The sequence below is a fragment of the Triturus cristatus genome, chromosome 9 (genome assembly GCF_964204655.1).
Source record: "Triturus cristatus chromosome 9, aTriCri1.1, whole genome shotgun sequence".
In the NCBI taxonomy this organism is placed as follows: Eukaryota; Metazoa; Chordata; class Amphibia; order Caudata; family Salamandridae; genus Triturus; species Triturus cristatus.
Genome location: NC_140592.1, coordinates 379,500,542 through 379,518,613, shown reverse-complemented (window position 1 = coordinate 379,518,613; position 18,072 = coordinate 379,500,542).

Genomic DNA, 18,072 nt, shown 5'->3' with positions numbered 1-18,072 from the left:
GCAACTTGCGCACATTTCACTCCTTTCAATGGTGATGCTTCCATGACCTCTGAAACTTTGCACACTGCATATGCTGCACATAGCACACCATCATCATTCCTCAGGCATGATCCATCCACAAACAACACATGGTCATTCTCAGGTAAGGGAATATCCCTTATGTCTGGTCTTGGTTTTGTACAATACTCAAGCACATCCAAACAATCATGATCATCTTCCATCTTTATACCCACATTTTCAATATCCGGCAAGAGTGTCGCTGGATTCACATTCACACATCTCTCAAGAGTCACATTTGATGCACCCAGTATCACTTTTTCATATTTAGTCAACCGACTATGTGACATGTACTGAGTTCTGCTTCTTGTCAAAAGAATTGCCACATTGTGAGGTACGAATACCCTTACAGGATATCCCATTATGATCCCCTCACTCTGTTCCAGGCTTCTGCATGTTGCAGCCACAGATTTTAGACAACCTGGTAAACCCACAGCTACAGGGTCAAGTGTCGATGAGAAGTATGCAATAGGCCTTCTCAATTGTCCATGTTTCTGGACTAACACTGAAAGTGCACATCCATTTCTCTCACTGCAGTACAACTCGAACTCTTTCTCATAGTCAGGCATACCCAAAGCTGGAGCCTCACACATTTTACTTTTGAGCTCTTCAAATGCTGCCAATTGTTCTGCATCCAAATCTAATGGATCTTTCATTTCACTTTTCGTCAGCTTAATCAGTGGTTTTGCTATCAGAGAAAAATTAATTATCCACTGACGACAATATCCCACCATACCCAGGAACATTCTCACTTCTCTCTGGGTTTTTGGAGCTTTCATTTCTTTGATTATTCTGATCCTGTCAGTAGTCACTTTTCTCAGACCTTTTTCAATATTATGTCCAAGATAATGCACCTCTTTTTTGCAAAATTGCAATTTGGCTGGAGATACCTTTAATCCTCCATCTGCCAGATGATTCAGTAAAGCTATGGTATCTACTTCACAAGCTTCACGTGTCTTTGATGCCACCAGTAGGTCATCAATATACTGCACTAACACTGAGTTTTCGGGCATAATTAAACTCTCCAACGATTTCTTCAATAACTGATTGAATATCGAAGGACTCTCCGTATACCCCTGTGGGATTCGACACCATGCTAAGATACGCTGGCCAAACCTAAATGCAAAAATCGGCTGGCTGTCATGATGCAATGGAATTGAAAAGAACGCATGACACAAATCAATCACTGTATACCACTCAGCATCATGTGGAATTTGATACAGAATCACTGATGGATTTGGCACAATAGGACAACATGCCACCACAATTTGATTAACTTTTCTCAGATCCTGTACGATCCTAAATTTGCCATTGGGCTTTTTCAGTCCCATTATCGGTGAATTACACGGACTACTCAGTAGTTCTCTCAGAACTCCTTGCTGAATCATTTTCTCAATTATAGGAGTTATCCCTTCAATTATTTCTGGTGTCATTTTGTACTGAGGAATGTTAGGATATGTGATTCCCTCTTTCACTGCAATTTTCACTGGATCTACATTATTCATCAATCCCACATCCTCTCCTGTAAAATCCCAAACTGCTCTTTTCACTGTGTCTCTCAGCTCTTGAGGCAAATCCTCCGGATTGAACACAGCAAATGCACCAATTAACTCATTTTCTCTATTTTCTAGAGTCATTCGGTACAAAACATCATCATCTGGTGTCTCAAAAGCTATTCCATCTGGTGTACAAAAAATTGTGCAATTCATCTTACACAATAAGTCCCTACCTAACAGGTTCACTGGACTCGTATCACAGACAATAAATCTGTGCATGTCTGAAAATTTCCCTATCTGTACTCTTACTGGTTCAGTAAGACGAGTTCTGATTTGTGTATTGGCTACACCAACTACTTGGATTGCTTCATCCGAGAGAGGAAGATTTCTAACATCTGTTGACCTGACAGTTGATCTTGTCGCACCTGTGTCTACCAAAAAAGTAACACTCTCCTCATTTATTTTCCCATCCACAAATGGTCCTGCCTGGTCTATTTCTAGAGTTGCACCAAGTATGCACTCTTCCTCCTCTCTTCGGCACCGTCAATAATCACCCTCAGACTCATTCCCTTCACTCTTTAACAAGTACTGCTGTACTTTGTTAGAACGTCTTGGTTTGTTTACCTGTTCATCATTGAAGAATCCCGAGTCCTGATTGTACTTTTGTACCCCTCTATTCTGCGGCAAGGGCGGTTTTGGCTCCTGACTCTGTTGTCTCACAACTTTCTGTTGCTGTTGCTGCTGGTTATTCCCTTCATTCTGCACCTGTTGATTTAAGGATTTACCCTCATTATTCACTAATGGTGGATTAGGACATTCAGATCTCCAATGTCCCAGCTGGCCACAGTTGTGACAAGGGAACTTTTTCTTCGCTTCCTCAAGACTTCCTTTCCCCTTTCCTGCATATCTGGGTCTATTTCCTGCATTATTTCCTGGATTATTCGCCTGTTCCACTAACTGTGCTTCCTGTCTTTCTGCAACTTTCACTTGTGCCCACATTGCTTTCTCTTTCAGCTTTCTTTGTTTTGCTTCAATTTCATCACTGAAGTATTTTGCATGTCTCAGAATCTCATCTACTTTCTTACTCTGCCAATCCACTGTGTGTTCACGAATTCTCTCACCAATTTCAGGTCTTAAACCATATACAAATCTGTATACAAAATGACTCAAATCCTTGTCACCCAGGTGTTCATCTCCACTGAATTGTTTAAAAGCCAGTATCAGCCTTTCGTAAAAAGCATGAACTGATTCTTTTGCTTCCTGTTGTGTTCGATCTATCTTAACCCAGTCTGTCTCTTTTGGAGGAACTTTACTCTTCAGGTATACCATCACCTGATCATACTTCCTCATCACTTCTGGATCTGGTGCCCCTGTTCTTGGATCTCTTGGATATTCCTCAGTAGGCCAACTCACAACTATTTTACACTCAGTCCACAAGTCTGCTGGAACAATTATATCAAACAGACTATTCAGGTCAACCCACAGCACTTTTGACAACTTCACAAACCTATCTACCTGCCTATACCACTCGACGGGCTTTTCTCTCAATCGAGGGAAATCATTCGTAAATGATAAAATATCCTGTCTGGTCCATGGAACATGTACATATCCTCCTCCAGGTATTTCTCTCATGGGATAATGCTCCACTGGTTTCTCCTTTTCTCTCACTGGAAATGCGGAATAAGTTGTTCTATCTTCAGATTCCTCTCTTTTCTTATACCACCTATCCTTCCACTTTTCTACATCACCCCATCTTCGCAATAATGCCACCATTTCTTTAATCTGTCCTGTTCTACCAGAAGTATTCAAATTTTCAATGTCTTTCTCTGTGAAATCCATCCTGTAAGTTTTCTGCAAAACCTTTACTTTATCAATGTCAACTCCTTGCTCATTTGCTATCGCTCTTAGTCTATCATGAGTATTTCTTGCTCTCCATGTTATGCTTTTACACATAAACATTAATTCACCATCATGATGACTCTTCAGGATTTCTGTTGGAACTGTTCCTGTCACAAGCTCTTCTAATTCTATACGTAACTTAACCACATCAATAACTTGTGAATCCTTATCCTTTTTCTGAAGAACCTTCATCCAATCATTCAAATCATCAACTGTTATTTCAGCAGTTTTTCTCACTGGAACCACTTTTTTCTGCGGTTCTAAAATTGGCATCCCTGAACAACTGGGTTCACTAACATCCAATAGTTCACTACATGTGTCATGTCTTGTTTGTCTCAGGTCACTTCTTTCTGCTCTTTTATTTGAATCTCCTGAAGGACCAACTGAATTCGTTAGGTTATTCCCAACATATGGAATCACTAGTCCATTCTCACCTGCTCTCTGTTTGTCAAACACAGGCATAACTGGACCTATTGTTACAGGCACCGTAACAGCTTCCAGATTCTTCGTTAACTCCCTAATTTTCTCAGTCAGTTCTGTTGTCGTTTTTGCTAATTTTCTGGCATTTTCCTCACTATTTCGATTCTCTCTCTCCCTGAAAGAACTATTACTTCTTGATTCAGGTGTCATTTTTTCTTTCTCAACTGTATCTCTTATCGGAGAAACAACTGGTGTACTCTCATCTGGTTCTGGTCTATATGGAGGTGGTCTCTTGTAAATCATGTCATTTAAGACCTCATCCTCATACTCTCCATATCTTCTCATATCTGACTCAGGAACCCTTTCTACAGAAGGAGCAGAAACTTCAACTGTTCTCATTGGATATAATCCCTCCGTCATATTAACATCTCGCCATCTTTTCATCCGATCATGATGTGTTTCACGATCATGTCTCCTTCCAAACATGTTCCTGTAATACCCTCCAGATCTTTGCTTTTCTCGCTCATGAACTTCCTCTTCCCATTCCACTAAAGCCTCGAACTGCGTAGGTCTCGGCTTCGGGTCCAGACGTACCATCTTTTCCCGTAAATTTCTCAACACGGCCAAATTAAATGAACCATGTTCTGGAAATGCTAGAACACCATCTTCTTTAGTATACCTAACCCAATTCTGCAACCATATACAGGTATGTAATCCATATTTCGCAACCATGAAGGATGCAGGTGTTTTCGCTGGAGGTAGCAACTCACCTTCTCTCGTTTTAACCTCTTTATCCTTGGTAAACCACTTTTTAACTTTCCCAAAGAACGTTTTTTTCTTTTTCTCCTCTTGATAATACATTTTAGCGCTTACTAAAACTCTCTACTCTTTCCGTATTATAAATATACAATACGAGTTTCTCAACCAATAGCAGCGCGACTCACACTAACGCACCAATCCTGGAGCGTCTACGTCACTAAACAGCTCTTCCAATCCCTGCGCGACTCACACTAACGCACTAATCCTAGCACTATCCAATCAGAGCGCGGACCTTCTGACGTCAACAGCCGCTGCAGTCTCTGTCTCCTGTCTCTGTCACTCGTCTACCCCTCCTTTACAAAAACTCTCAGTAGACTTCGTGTCAAAATTTCTACAAAATCTATTAGTTACAACATAAAAACATCTCCATTGTCTGCTTCGCTAACCACAGAATAGTAAAAGAGAGTCTATTTCTCAAGAATCAACAAACTTACATACATCTCATAACTGTTTCCTCTAGGACTTATCCAAAGAGTCTTACAATCAATAAATGTATATGCATTCACGCACATTCATACAAGAAAAAAAAATAGTACATGCACACAGAATCCTGCTTCCCGAGAACAGCGCACAATCTGTCCTATTACAGAATTATAACATACAACAACTAAGCAGCTTACCTCTGCCCAGTTCCTCAAACAAGCTCAGAGAATACCTATTACTCCTCCCGCAATAAGCTTTAACGGCAATCCTTACGGATCCCTGGGACTTAAGACCAGAGTTTCACAGATAACCTTCACTACGATACACACTCCTTATATACCAGAAATGTTTTCTAATAGTAACATACGACGATGTGACTGATTCCGAACCTAGACAATGTGAACGCGCAACTTCAATTGTCACACGTTATTCCTTACAATCCCGTCTTTCCCGAGAGCAGCATATACACCTTCCTCTGCCCTACTACGGAACTGCTACCAGCTTCCAAATTCCAGAAGCACTACATATAACTCAACATGACGACTCCAACATATAGTATTAGTACATATACCAATATCATCAAAAATAAATCAATAATCAATAAGCTAATATACAAGCAATCTTATCTTATCAGATCAAGACAACCATCTATAACCATCCTCTGCTACCAGAGAAATTGATAGAGATCAGGGTATCTAAAATATGCCCACTACCACGGATAGAATAATCACACAGTTACACACACATACATTCATCATACGCTAGGGCCCATTTCACTAACATACGCTCAAATACTCTATCAGCAATAAACCTGTGGTGAGGAAACACCTAGACACCCTGCATCTATATCTAGGACGATAGGACCTGATTATAGTGGTTGTCCTTAAACATACTCTATACAATCTATACAATAATGATCAAAATATACACAATAATTGACAAGAAAGGAAATTCAACACCATGTTTAAAAGTTATATTGCTTTATCTAAAATTAGTCAAAGTAAATCAATCAGAATAAATCATTTCTCATCGTTACCTATTCTAACTAAGTGTCAGAACGGGTCAGGACAAGTCTCTCGGTAAAGTCTCTCAAGACAAAGTCCCTCAGCATCGATCCTCAGCAACGCAAGTTCACGCAGCAAAGGTAAAATGGCAAGTGGCAAAAGGGTGGGGGAAACCCTCCCTAAGCTAACAGTTTTTATAATGAAAATTACAATGGAAACACACATAAAGTTGGCAGAATAAACTGTATCACTGAGCAGAGCGAGAAGGAAGGGATGTAACATTGCTACATCTGGAAATCTTCGCTCAGGAAAAGTCACAAGACGTGAACTACGGAACAGGAACCAAGAAACTATCAAAGTATCCAACTTGTTCAACTTCCCTCGGCAGCCGGGCCACAGTACATTGTTCGTTTCTGAAGCTCCTTTGTTTGCCAAGGACGTTCCATTTCTTTTGGAGATCCTCCAAACTGCTGATGTCCTCATGGAAATTTACAATAAGGACCATGGTCAGTTGTCTTCGACCTTTTTCCAGCAGGGGTCTCCCTTGCCACATCACAGAATATGCCACAGCCAGGCTTCGAAATACTGTCAGCTCGGTTAAGGCCTTCATAGGCCACAATAGACCATCTTAATTAAAGAGACAAAATAAACGTTACTACAGCATAATGATTAAACAGTGTTAACCCCACTAATACCCTTATGTGTATGTATTTATCTAGCTTTGCGACATAAAAAACATTAATTCAGACAGCGTTTTGTGCTTCAAATAAACAACACACAGCAACGTTTAAACATGAAAACTTGCACGTTATTATTAAACAGGAACAGCACAAATAAGCTAACCCTCGTATAACTCTCTCTTATGTTAGAACAAACGGATTGATTAATAGAATCACACTTGCACAAGACAAATAATTAATTGTTAATTATTAATAAATTAATAAAACGCATAGACATGCCAGAGCTTCAAAAGCCCATGAATTTTCTAAAAGAAAACTCTGCTCCAGCACCTCTATCAATATATCCATTACCTCCACTCTCTCATTCATCCCAAACCTCATACCACTATTATGATCCCCAAAATAACCCTTTCAAGACTCGTCCTACTCCACCCCTCCTTGCATCATCTCATACCTCTTTTTGCTATTCCCATCCCCCAAAACAAGCCTTTCTTAAACACCCCTCGACTCCTGCCCCTCCCCTTTACTCCTCCCCATCCACCTCCCTTTTACTCATCCCAAGCCTCCTCATACTGCTGTGAGCTCTAAAACAAAACAAACACAAATTCTAAATCCTTCCCTTCTATCCCTCCACTACCCTTTTCAATCCAAATAACAGACTAACATGTCCACCACTCAAATTAATTTCATATTTCAGTATACAAATTCACCACTAATCCTTTATGGGTTCCGGAGTAGCGTGCTACTTGCCGAAAAAGCACTTCAACACCTCATCAGGGGTAGCAAGTGCTATATAAATGCAAACCTTTTTACTTCTTCTACCCCTTCGCTATCCTTCTCAATCCAAATAACTGACTAACATATCCACCACTCAAATTACTTTCATATTTCTCTATACTAATTCAGTACTAACACTGTATGGGCTCCAGAGTAACGTGCTACTCGCTGAAAAAAAGCCCTTCAGAGGGAATGGAATTTACAGGAGGTGGAGGGGGAGTGTTAATGAAAATGAGTCACACTAGTAGATTGGCTTAGCCAACTCTTACTCCAAAGAAAAGAAAATCTCCATCTTGAATTTTAAAGTGCAATGCTTTATGGACAAGAATATGCCACACTTTGGAGGGAGCTGTAATGCTTTTGGGTGGCACCCGACACCTCATTGGACAGGGGTGTACCCCTGCTTGTCGCCACAGATCATTGGATAAATATATGAGAGCTGCACAGCAACTCGAATTTTCTGCCTGAAAATACAAGAAGAATGATTGCCCTGCCGTAACCCTAGTCTGTACCACACAGGATTGCTCCCTGAAGAACTGCTCCTGTTGCACACTTGGAACTACAGCCCTGAGGATTTTGTCTCACTTCAAAAAGGATTAAGGAGTGGACTCCCTAAAAGCAACAGGTCAACAGGAGCTTCCCTGCACCATCTCCCTCAAGATGTCCCCAGCCTGGAGTGCGTCCAGTACACTTATAAAGCATTTGGCCAGGTACATTGTGGGAACTGTAGTACGGACTTCCAACAACCATCTCAGAGCTTCTAGACCCATGGATGTGTGTTTTGGAAACTTTGAACCCTCAAGAGGAATTTCTGGAAGAAGTTCCAGAAGTTTGGAGGAACGTTTGGAAAAAAATCCATAGGTGGACCAGCCCAATGTTGCGACCTGGCCTGGATTTCAGGTTTGTCCCGCTGAAAGCTCCGAAGTCCCAGACTTTCATGATTTGACTGGGGCTTCGTGGAAAAGCAATCTGAAAATGTTGCATCGAAATCGGTGTGCTGGAGGGAACCGCACAATGTTGAGAGAAATCCTCCGGAAACGTTTCTAAGTCCGAAGGTATAATTTTGACCGGGGCCTCCCACCTAGTGATTTAGACTAGGGCTCCATCGCGGTTCGCCTCAAACTTTGATGTTGTCCCTGTCAAGCACAACCAGATGTCCCAAGTTAGTGTTATATGTTTTTAAGCGCTATAAAGTGGTTAATCTTTAAACATTCATATTTCCGGTTCCCTATATTGGATGTTTATCATTTTGATGTCATTTTAAAGATACAAATATTTCCTATTTTAATAGTTGATATGGGATTTTAATTGTGTGTTGTGTATTACTTATTTAGTGTATTGTGTTTTTAAATGTTTTACACACCTGTCTCCTGAGTTCAGCCTGCCTGCTTGCAGCCAGCTACCAAGGGTTGAGCCATATGGTAATGTATTGAGACCTTGTCTGGAACTTATATTGCTGGGTGGCCTTATTGCTAGGTGCATACTAACCCATACCAATAACCCCACTAACCCCCAATCCTCCAACATCTGACAGTTAATTATCAGAAGAGGGGGGAGACTCAGGCACTTATCCATCTGTTAGTAAAGATGGAGCTTACAGGAGTGGGCAATTGGTATAGGGTCCTGTGGGAACAGTCTGATCAGGCTTCAATTCCTAAATTGTTTGACAAAATATACAATAGAACTAACTGCAGGATATCAATGGGATATCAATGGGGAGTTTATTTCCAAAATGGGACACAAATCTCTTTTGGCCACCAATTTTAAAAGGATGTCTTTTCTTTGAAAATGGATGGCTGTAGGAAAGTGCCCCTTTTTGACATGGTCACCCCCACTTTTTGCCTGATAGCTGATGTGATTTAGACTGAAAGTTCACTGGTTCCCTGCTGACCAGGTCCCAAGTGACAGAGTTCTTTCCCAAAACGGTACATTTGTTCCATAATTGGCACAACCTCAGCCCTCATGTAAGCCCCTAGTAAATGGTACCCCTGGTACGTAGGGCATTGGGACTGAAGAATGTCCTCTAGGGCTGCAGCACAAATTGTACCACCCTAGGGACCCCTCACCAAGATAATGCAAACAGCCATTGCAGGCAGCGTGTCTTGGTCGACATCGCTCACAGCCCTGTGTGCCATGCCTACAGACACGGCATGAGATATGTGCAAGCCAGCCCTACAGCAGGCCTTACAGCCCAAAGGCCATGGGTGGACATATCTGCCTGAGCAGATGTGCCCCTACAATGTCAAAGTCCATTCATAGACATTGTAAGTAAACAGGGAAGCCAAATCGAGTACATGGGATAGACACTCATCCTTACGAGCTCTCCAGCTCCATGATGGCTTCAATGTAACTCAAGATGTTTGATTCCCAACATCTTGACTCAATAAACCTGCATGGATGCCAGTGTCGGATTTATTAATAAATGCACCTTAGAGGTGCCGACTGAAAACCTACTGACTACTAGTGTGATTGCCGACTGGTCTCAGCCAGCCTGCCATCACTAGACATGTTTCTGGCCTTCTGGGGTGAGAGCCTTCACTTTCAGAGGCCGGGAACAAAGTCTTCTCTGAGCGGAGGTGTTCATACCTTGTCCAAGAAGGAACTGCCTTCTGTAATGCTACATACATTTCTGCATTGCGATATTGTGGCGACCTTTGACCATGTGTTTAAACTGACTCCATTGTAAATGTTCAACATCATTTTTGTGCACTTGCATGATTTTATTTCGTGCCTTATTGCAGCTTCAAAGTGGTATGTTTTCTGTATTCTCAGCACAGAGCAAAACACCCTTTCTGGAACAGAATTTGTGGGATGTGTGTTTGAAAGCATGGAAAGAGAGGAATGTACTTTCTCTGTCTCAGAGTCAAAACACGGAGGGTTGGGAAGCTTCTGCCTTGACCTCGAAACAGGCCAGTACGGTCAGCCTTGATTTTGCAATAGATGAAGGGAAAAGTGATTTCTAGAAGTCTCTATAAGTGTTAGCAAAAGGTATTAAAGACTGGAAGTTTGGCACTCATACAGAAGCTCACTCGTGAGGTGGACGCACCATCACAGGAATGTTTTGCTGTCCTATTGAGACCTCTGGACGATTGAAGGAGCTTCCCAGTCAAGATGACCAGAATGTTGTGTGCAACTCAAATGGTGATGTATCAGCTGTAAGTTTCATTGCTCTGTGATGTTTTCATGTTGTGTATATCTGCTCTTTATATTTGAGTCTTTCATTTGACAGTGTTTATTCATGGCATTTGACAGTGCTTGTTTCTTGCATTGGACGACCATTATTATTATTATTATTTGCTTATGTTTGACTTTCTTGCACTTGACTTGTGAATGTTCCATGATTATTATTATCTGCTTATGCTTTGATCCCTTGTATTTGACTAGTGAATGTTCCATTATTATCTGCTTATGTTTCACTTCCTTGCATTTGACTTGTGACTTCCATTATTATCTGTTTGTGTTTTATCTCATGCATTTGATTACTTGTGAGTGCTTTACTATTACTTGTTTGTGCACACACACACACATATTTATATATATATATTATTTTTTTCACTGAAAAAAACCATAGGTGTCAGGGACGTTATAGTTAGTTGGACATTTCACTCGTACAAAACCAGAAAAATGTCACCGTTATAGTTTAGTTCAGCTAACTATAACTCGCGCCCCCGCAATGCACTGCTGATGATGTCACATATTACATCATTCATGACATGGTCAGTGACATCACTGATGACATCACTGACGATATCTAAAATGACATCACTGATGACATCATCCAGTGACTGTGTGTTTCGATAACGTTTAAATATGTTTTACATATATGCCAAGGTGTTTTGAAGAATGAGTGGGTGTATAAGTGTCTGGATGGAGGATTTAGTAGGTGTGTGACTGACTGTATAAGTGAGTGATTAAATGTGTCCTACTGAATGCATGGGTTAGTGACTAAACTGTGTGAATGTCTGTATCAGTCTGTCTGTTGTTGTGTAAGCTGCTGCATTGGTTGGTCAGTAGCTACGTGAGTGTCTATATGGGTTATTGATTGCTTGCCTGAGTATTTGTATGGCTGCCTGAGTGTGTGTGTGGGTGGGTGGGAGGTGTGTGACTGTGCATAGATGTGTGAGTGGTTGATTCACTGGGTATATGGGTTCAAGAGTGCTTGTGGAAACAGCTGTATGGGTGGGTGAGTGTGTGTATGGGTGTGTTGGTGAGTTAATGGATGTTTCATTGGTACATTTCCAAGTAACTACATATGGAAAAGGCAGTGTATGTGAGACTTGGAGTATATAAATGACTATATGTGAGAGTCAGTGATCGTAAGAGTGGCTGTATGGATGAGTGTGTACTTGTATCAGTGATTGTATAAGAGAGTAAGTATGCGTTTGTTTCTGTTTAAATAAGTGATGTGGTGTGTGTATAACTGTATAGGTCAGTAAATGGAAGTGTGATTGATTCTCTGCCTGACTGACTAGCTGTGTGAGTAAATCCATGGATGAGTGGTGGTGTGTGAGTGTCTGTATAGGTGTATGAGTGCTTATGATAGTGTTGTATTGATGAGTGACTGCATGTATGAGTAACTTTATGGGTGAATGAGTGGATGTGTGTGTAGACCTAGGAATCAGTGAGTGCGTATGTAGTAACTGGTATTGGTGTGTCCATGATTTCAAAAATGTTAGTCTGTATTTTACAGTGGGTGTATCAAAGGTTATATTAGGGTGTGAGGAGGTGCATTAGATATTCACGTGGATGATGTAATCAGTGATGTAATTTGAGATGTCATCAGTGATGTCATCAGGGATGTCACTGACCATGTCATGAATGATGTAATATGTGACATCATCAGCAGTGCATTGCAGGAGCGCGAGTTATAGTTAGCTGAACTAACTATAACGGTGGAATTTCTCTGGTTTTGTACGAGTGAAATGTCCAACTAGCTATAAAGTCCCTGAAACCTATGGTTTTTTCAGTGAATTTCAAAGGTTTTTTAAATGCTAATTTCTATCTATAACATCCCTGAAACCTATGGTTTTTTCAGTGAATTTCAAAGGTTTTTTAAATGCTAATTTCTATCTATAACATACCAGTTGCGTTTCCAGAGTGCTGGAGAAATGTGAGCGTGGCCTTCGAAACACCGCTTAGCAATCCCACTGTGTGATATTTACTCGAGGTAAAAGGAGGAGTAGTTAGCCCCCAACGTCAACCTTGGGGTCCAACTATCCCTTTTATTACCACCAGTAAGTCCCACGCAGCAGGATTGCTAACTTCTTATATCAGGCCCTGTCCCCTCCCTGCACCGCTGTGCAAATGTGCCCCCTAGCATATTGTAAGCTGGGGGATTAAGTCCCCTTGAATCCTGAGGGTTCCTGGGGGCCAACTTGCCCACCGGGTACCTTCAAGAAGCGGCACAGAGCTGTGTTGCAGAGAGGTGTTCCGAGGCCACGCCCCTTTTTACACCTCTCTGCAACGCAGCTAATGGGCGCTTACTGGAGGTACCTGGTGGGCTAGTTGGACCCAAGAGACCCTCAGGATTCAAGGGGACTTAATCCCCCAACTTACAACGCGCCAGAGGGCCCGTTTGCACAGTGGTGCAGGGAGAGGGCGGGGTCTGATGTGTATTGATCAGCTATCATTAATCATTTCACAGCTTGGTCATGGAGAGAGAGTTTGCCCAAAAAAGATGAGCTCCACTTAGGGGGTGTCAACAGAGTCTAGCACTCTGTTGGTGATCAAAGCGCAGAATCATGTAGAGAACCTGAAGGGGGATTCACGACCTCAGTCTCCTGCACAAACCGAAGGAGAAAACGAGAAGCATGGCACATGACTCCTGGGCTGCGAATTACGAGGCCACAACCGAGTGACATGTAATTTTGATATTTATTTTCCCCACTCACAACTAACACGATTGTTCCATCCATCCTTGTTAAGGGGGATTCTTACATGGAACCATCACATAAAGGAGTGGTGATAAAATTACTTCTCTATCCATATACTCCATGAAAATCTGATAGTTGTCGCATAACAATGTGCACTCAAGTTCAGCTCGTTGTCTGAGTGCTCACAAATTCTTTGCTTAACTTGTGCCCTCAAGTACGGCCCATGTAGATTGTACTTGGCCTGCATAATATTGTGACCTTAAACTCATCGGTATCAACCTGTCCATGCTTGTCCCACCTGCTCCTGTCTTGGTTATGTTCCCAGGGTATTACAGACATATATATAATCTGCGATATGTCGCATACAATTGCAAACAGCTATAGCATGTTGTGCATCGCAGTGCGTGGTATTTCACTAGTTTGCAGTAGTTTGAGCGGGCATTCCTAAGTGTTGGTGGTGAATTAATGTGCTTCTCTTGGTATGCTCCCCACTTAAAAATTAGAGCATCCCAGAACGCATTTTTATTTAACATACCAGAAACATGTCTTTCCCTTCTAAATCTTCAGAAACAAATGCTCCTTTACATTTTTGTTTGCCGGCATTTTTAATTTCTTTGATGTCACTTTTAAAAAAAAAAAAGCTCGATTTTTTCCCTCCCCTTTTCAGTCAGCATTTGTGTTCCAGATGGGATCCTGCTATTGTTGCAGTTCTCTAAGCATTCTGCACCTGTGACATCTACGTAGTTTGCTTACAGCGGCTCTACATGTGCTTGCACCGCTAGGGCCGGCTTTAGCGCTGGTGGCGCCCGGTGCGACTATCAATTTTTGCACCCCCACACCCTATGACCGCCTCCTCGGATTCTCTCACTACCACTTGACATAAGTGCCCCTCCAATCATAAGTTATTGCTAAACACAGCACACCCCCCTGAGGTCAGCATCCCTTCACAGGTCAGCGCCAGGTGCGGCTTCACCAGTCGCACTGCCCTAAAGCTGGCCCTGTGCACCGCCCTCCAGATGCCCTGGGGAGCATGCTTGAATCCTGCACTCTTTGTTTTATCTTTCCAATGTATTTCAAAATAGCCATAAGTCACTGGTTATAGTGGCGGGAGCAGCTGTCCCAGCTTTGTTGTGCCTTTGAGCCTCCTCTCAGGCATCCTTCGGACTCCACTCACAATTGTTCAGTTCTTCTACATCCTTGAATAACTAAGTGAAGTTTTATTTTTATATGTATATGTTTATATTAAAGTAGCTTTGATAGGACACACACTCCCTCCCCTAACTGCTGCTATTTTCTGGTGTTCTAACCCTCGTGGGGGGAGGGGGAGGTCAGTCGGCGTCAGCCCGTGCAGGTAAGAGCGGTGGGGGGCGAGGGGGGGGGGGTGGGAGTGGAATTTCGACAGACGATGACTATGGAAAATTAATTCTTCATTTAATTTTTCCCTCGCCATCGTCTGTCGAAATACCCCACCACCCGACCCCACAGTTCTTACCTGCACGGGCCGCGGCAGGTGTATGCGTCAGTCAGTCAAGATCCCTTGGTATAGTCTCACGTCAGTGCCCAGCCATCATGTTCTCACCATTTTTCTTGCAGATACGGCCTCCTATCCTATACTTTCCTTTGTACAAATATGGTTCTCAGGTGTGTGAATCAAATTCGCTCAAGTGAAACAATCTAAGCCCACCTCCCACAATGCATTAGAGCAGGGGTACTCATAGTACGGCCCGCGGGCCGCCAGCGGCCCGGCAAGCCTTTCTTGGCGGCCCGCGGACCTTGCAGACATCGTACCGGTGTTTATTTAACAGTGTCAGCAAACACTTGGAGCTGCTGGGGCGCTAAGAGGTGAAATACAACAAAGCCTCGTTATCATGCAAATGGTCTCTTAAAGACCTGTGAAGTACTCGGGTGGGGCTGTGTGTGTGCCCTGGAACGGAAGCTGCCTCAGCTGCCAGGGGCATAACGCAGCCCCCGCGGTGCGGGGGGCCCCCACGCTCCAGGGGCCCCCTCACTCTAAGCGAGGGAGATGGCTGCGCCTGGAAGCAATTCTCTTCAGCCTCCCCAAGTCCCCATAAATTAAACTGTGCGCGCACACCACGGTGACGGCCTCTAAGCCTCAGAGTCTTCCCTCTCATTCTGTCTCGCTCCTCAGTTAGTGAAAGCCGAGACTTCAAGAAACGGGTATTACCCTCTCTTTCCTCCTTTCGTTTATTTGCTCCCCTGTGAAATGGATCCAAAAAAGAATAACATTTTTGCTGGAAACGTTGTCTTTCTCTGACACAAGTGCAGCCTCCGGGTGGAGAGAAATAAAACACATTCCAAATGTGAAAAATACATAACTAATTAAAGCAAGACAGAGTGGTTGCAAGATGTCCAGATTGATTTATTTACACCTAAACACATTAGTGCCACTTTACAGTGTTTGCCAGTGAAGTGATACTTTTGTTTACTCCTCTCTCTTTGAACAACATAGTTTTCCCTGTGTGGGAAAGTGCACCTTGCCTGGAGGTACTGAAATACCTGCTTGATGGGTGAATTGGAAAACAAAATGTGTACAGCGACTGTGTGTTTACGAATGTGGTCTTTTTATACCATACTGCCTATGTTTTGAAAGAATATAAGCAATGGGCACTGAAACGGGTCCCTTCCGGGCCCTGTAGTCATGGCCTTACCTTTTTCATGCAAAAGCACTCACTAATTTCAGAATAATGAGTGTAAAAGGAAAAAGGTAACCATGACTGAGAGGGAGGGAGACGGGGAGAGGGAGGGAGACGGAGAGGGAGGGAGAGAGGGGAAGAGGGGGAGAGGAGGAGGGAGGGAGGGAGTCGGAGAGGGAGGGAGACGGAGAGAGAGAGGGGAGAGAGGGAGGGAGACAGGGAGGGAGACAGGGAGGGAGACAGGGAGGGAGGGAGACAGAGGGGGGAGACAGAGGGGGGAGACAGAGAGGGGGAGACAGAGAGGGGGAGACAGAGAGGGGGGAGACAGAGGGAGACGGAGAGGGAGACGGTGAGGGAGGGAGAGAGGGAGAGAGAGAGAGAGAGGGAGAGAGGGGGAGAGAGAGGGAGGGAGACAGGGAGGGAGTGAGACAGAGGGGGGAGGGAGACAGAGGGGGGAGGGAGACAGAGAGGGGGAGACAGAGAGAGGCGGAGAGGGAGAGAGACGGATAGAAGGAGAGAGGGAGGGAGATGGAAGAGGGAGGGAGATGGAGGAGGGAGGGAGATGGAGGAGGGAGGGAGAGGGAGGAGACGGAGGGAGAGGGAGGGAGAGGGAGGGAGACAGAGGACGGAGGGAGACGGAGGAGGGAGGGAGACGGAGGAAGGAGGGAGGGAGATAGAGAGATATGTGTATGCCGGGTCCGGTGGCTCAGTGGACGAAGGCGTCCGCTGCAGGGACCTGTGTTCCACCTCATTGTCACAGTTCTTTTTTTTTTTGCTCTAGCCCCGCCCCCTCCCCCAATGACCCCGCCCCCAAGGTGCAGCCCTCGGCCACAAACCACACTGTAAATTTGGCCCCCAAGAGAAAGTTTGTGAGTACCCCTGCATTAGAGGCTTCAAGTTAAGGACAATTGCTAGAAGCAGGGAGTCACAATGGCATAGAGACAGGTGGTGACCTGAGTTCCAGCTTACAACTGACGGCCTGTGTGATCGCTGGCGAGTTCCTTACATGCCCCTGCGCACCCATAACCTTGTCTTTGGCTTTGGAAACCAGCAGAACCGTTTGAGAACAACCTATGGGGTTGTAAAAAAGGTATTGTATATGTAGACTCGCCCACTCCCGAAGTTTAACTGCACGGCCTCCTTGTTGGCAGGGCCTTCCAGGGCTCGAACTTCAAAGCGGGTCTGCATCGATGGCATCGGTTCTCCTCGGCCTTCCACTTCATCCATCAATGCTTTGCATTATAACCCCGAAACTGGTCCTAGGATGCTTGTTTCCAGTCCAGGGAGGACCTGGCTTGGCAGTTCGGGCTGGACTGTTCCCATGAGGCACAGGGTCAAGACTGATTTGCATATGGCTGGGTTCAAACTGGAATGGCATGGTGAGCAAAAAAACGATGGATTTAGGCCCAGATCTCTGTACTGGGGTGAATGTATGACATTGTTCTGCATTCTGTCCATCAACTGTTGTTTTTGCATTTGTCACCCTGAGTGGGACGGGTATGCTCAGACGTGAGTCCCGTGCTCTCCATGCCACTGGAATCAAGCTATCCTGGCTGAAGAGGGGTGAAACCCCGAAACTGGTCCTAGGATGCTTGTTTCCAGTCCAGGGAGGACCTGGCTTGGCAGTTCGGGCTGGACTGTTCCCATGAGGCACAGGGTCAAGACTGATTTGCATATGGCTGGGTTCAAACTGGAATGGCATGGTGAGCAAAAAAACGATGGATTTAGGCCCAGATCTCTGTACTGGGGTGAATGTATGACATTGTTCTGCATTCTGTCCATCAACTGTTGTTTTTGCATTTGTCACCCTGAGTGGGACGGGTATGCTCAGACGTGAGTCCCGTGCTCTCCATGCCACTGGAATCAAGCTATCCTGGCTGAAGAGGGGTGAAACCCCGAAACTGGTCCTAGGATGCTTGTTTCCGGTCCAGGGAGGACCTGGCTTGGCAGTTCGGGCTGGACTGTTCCCA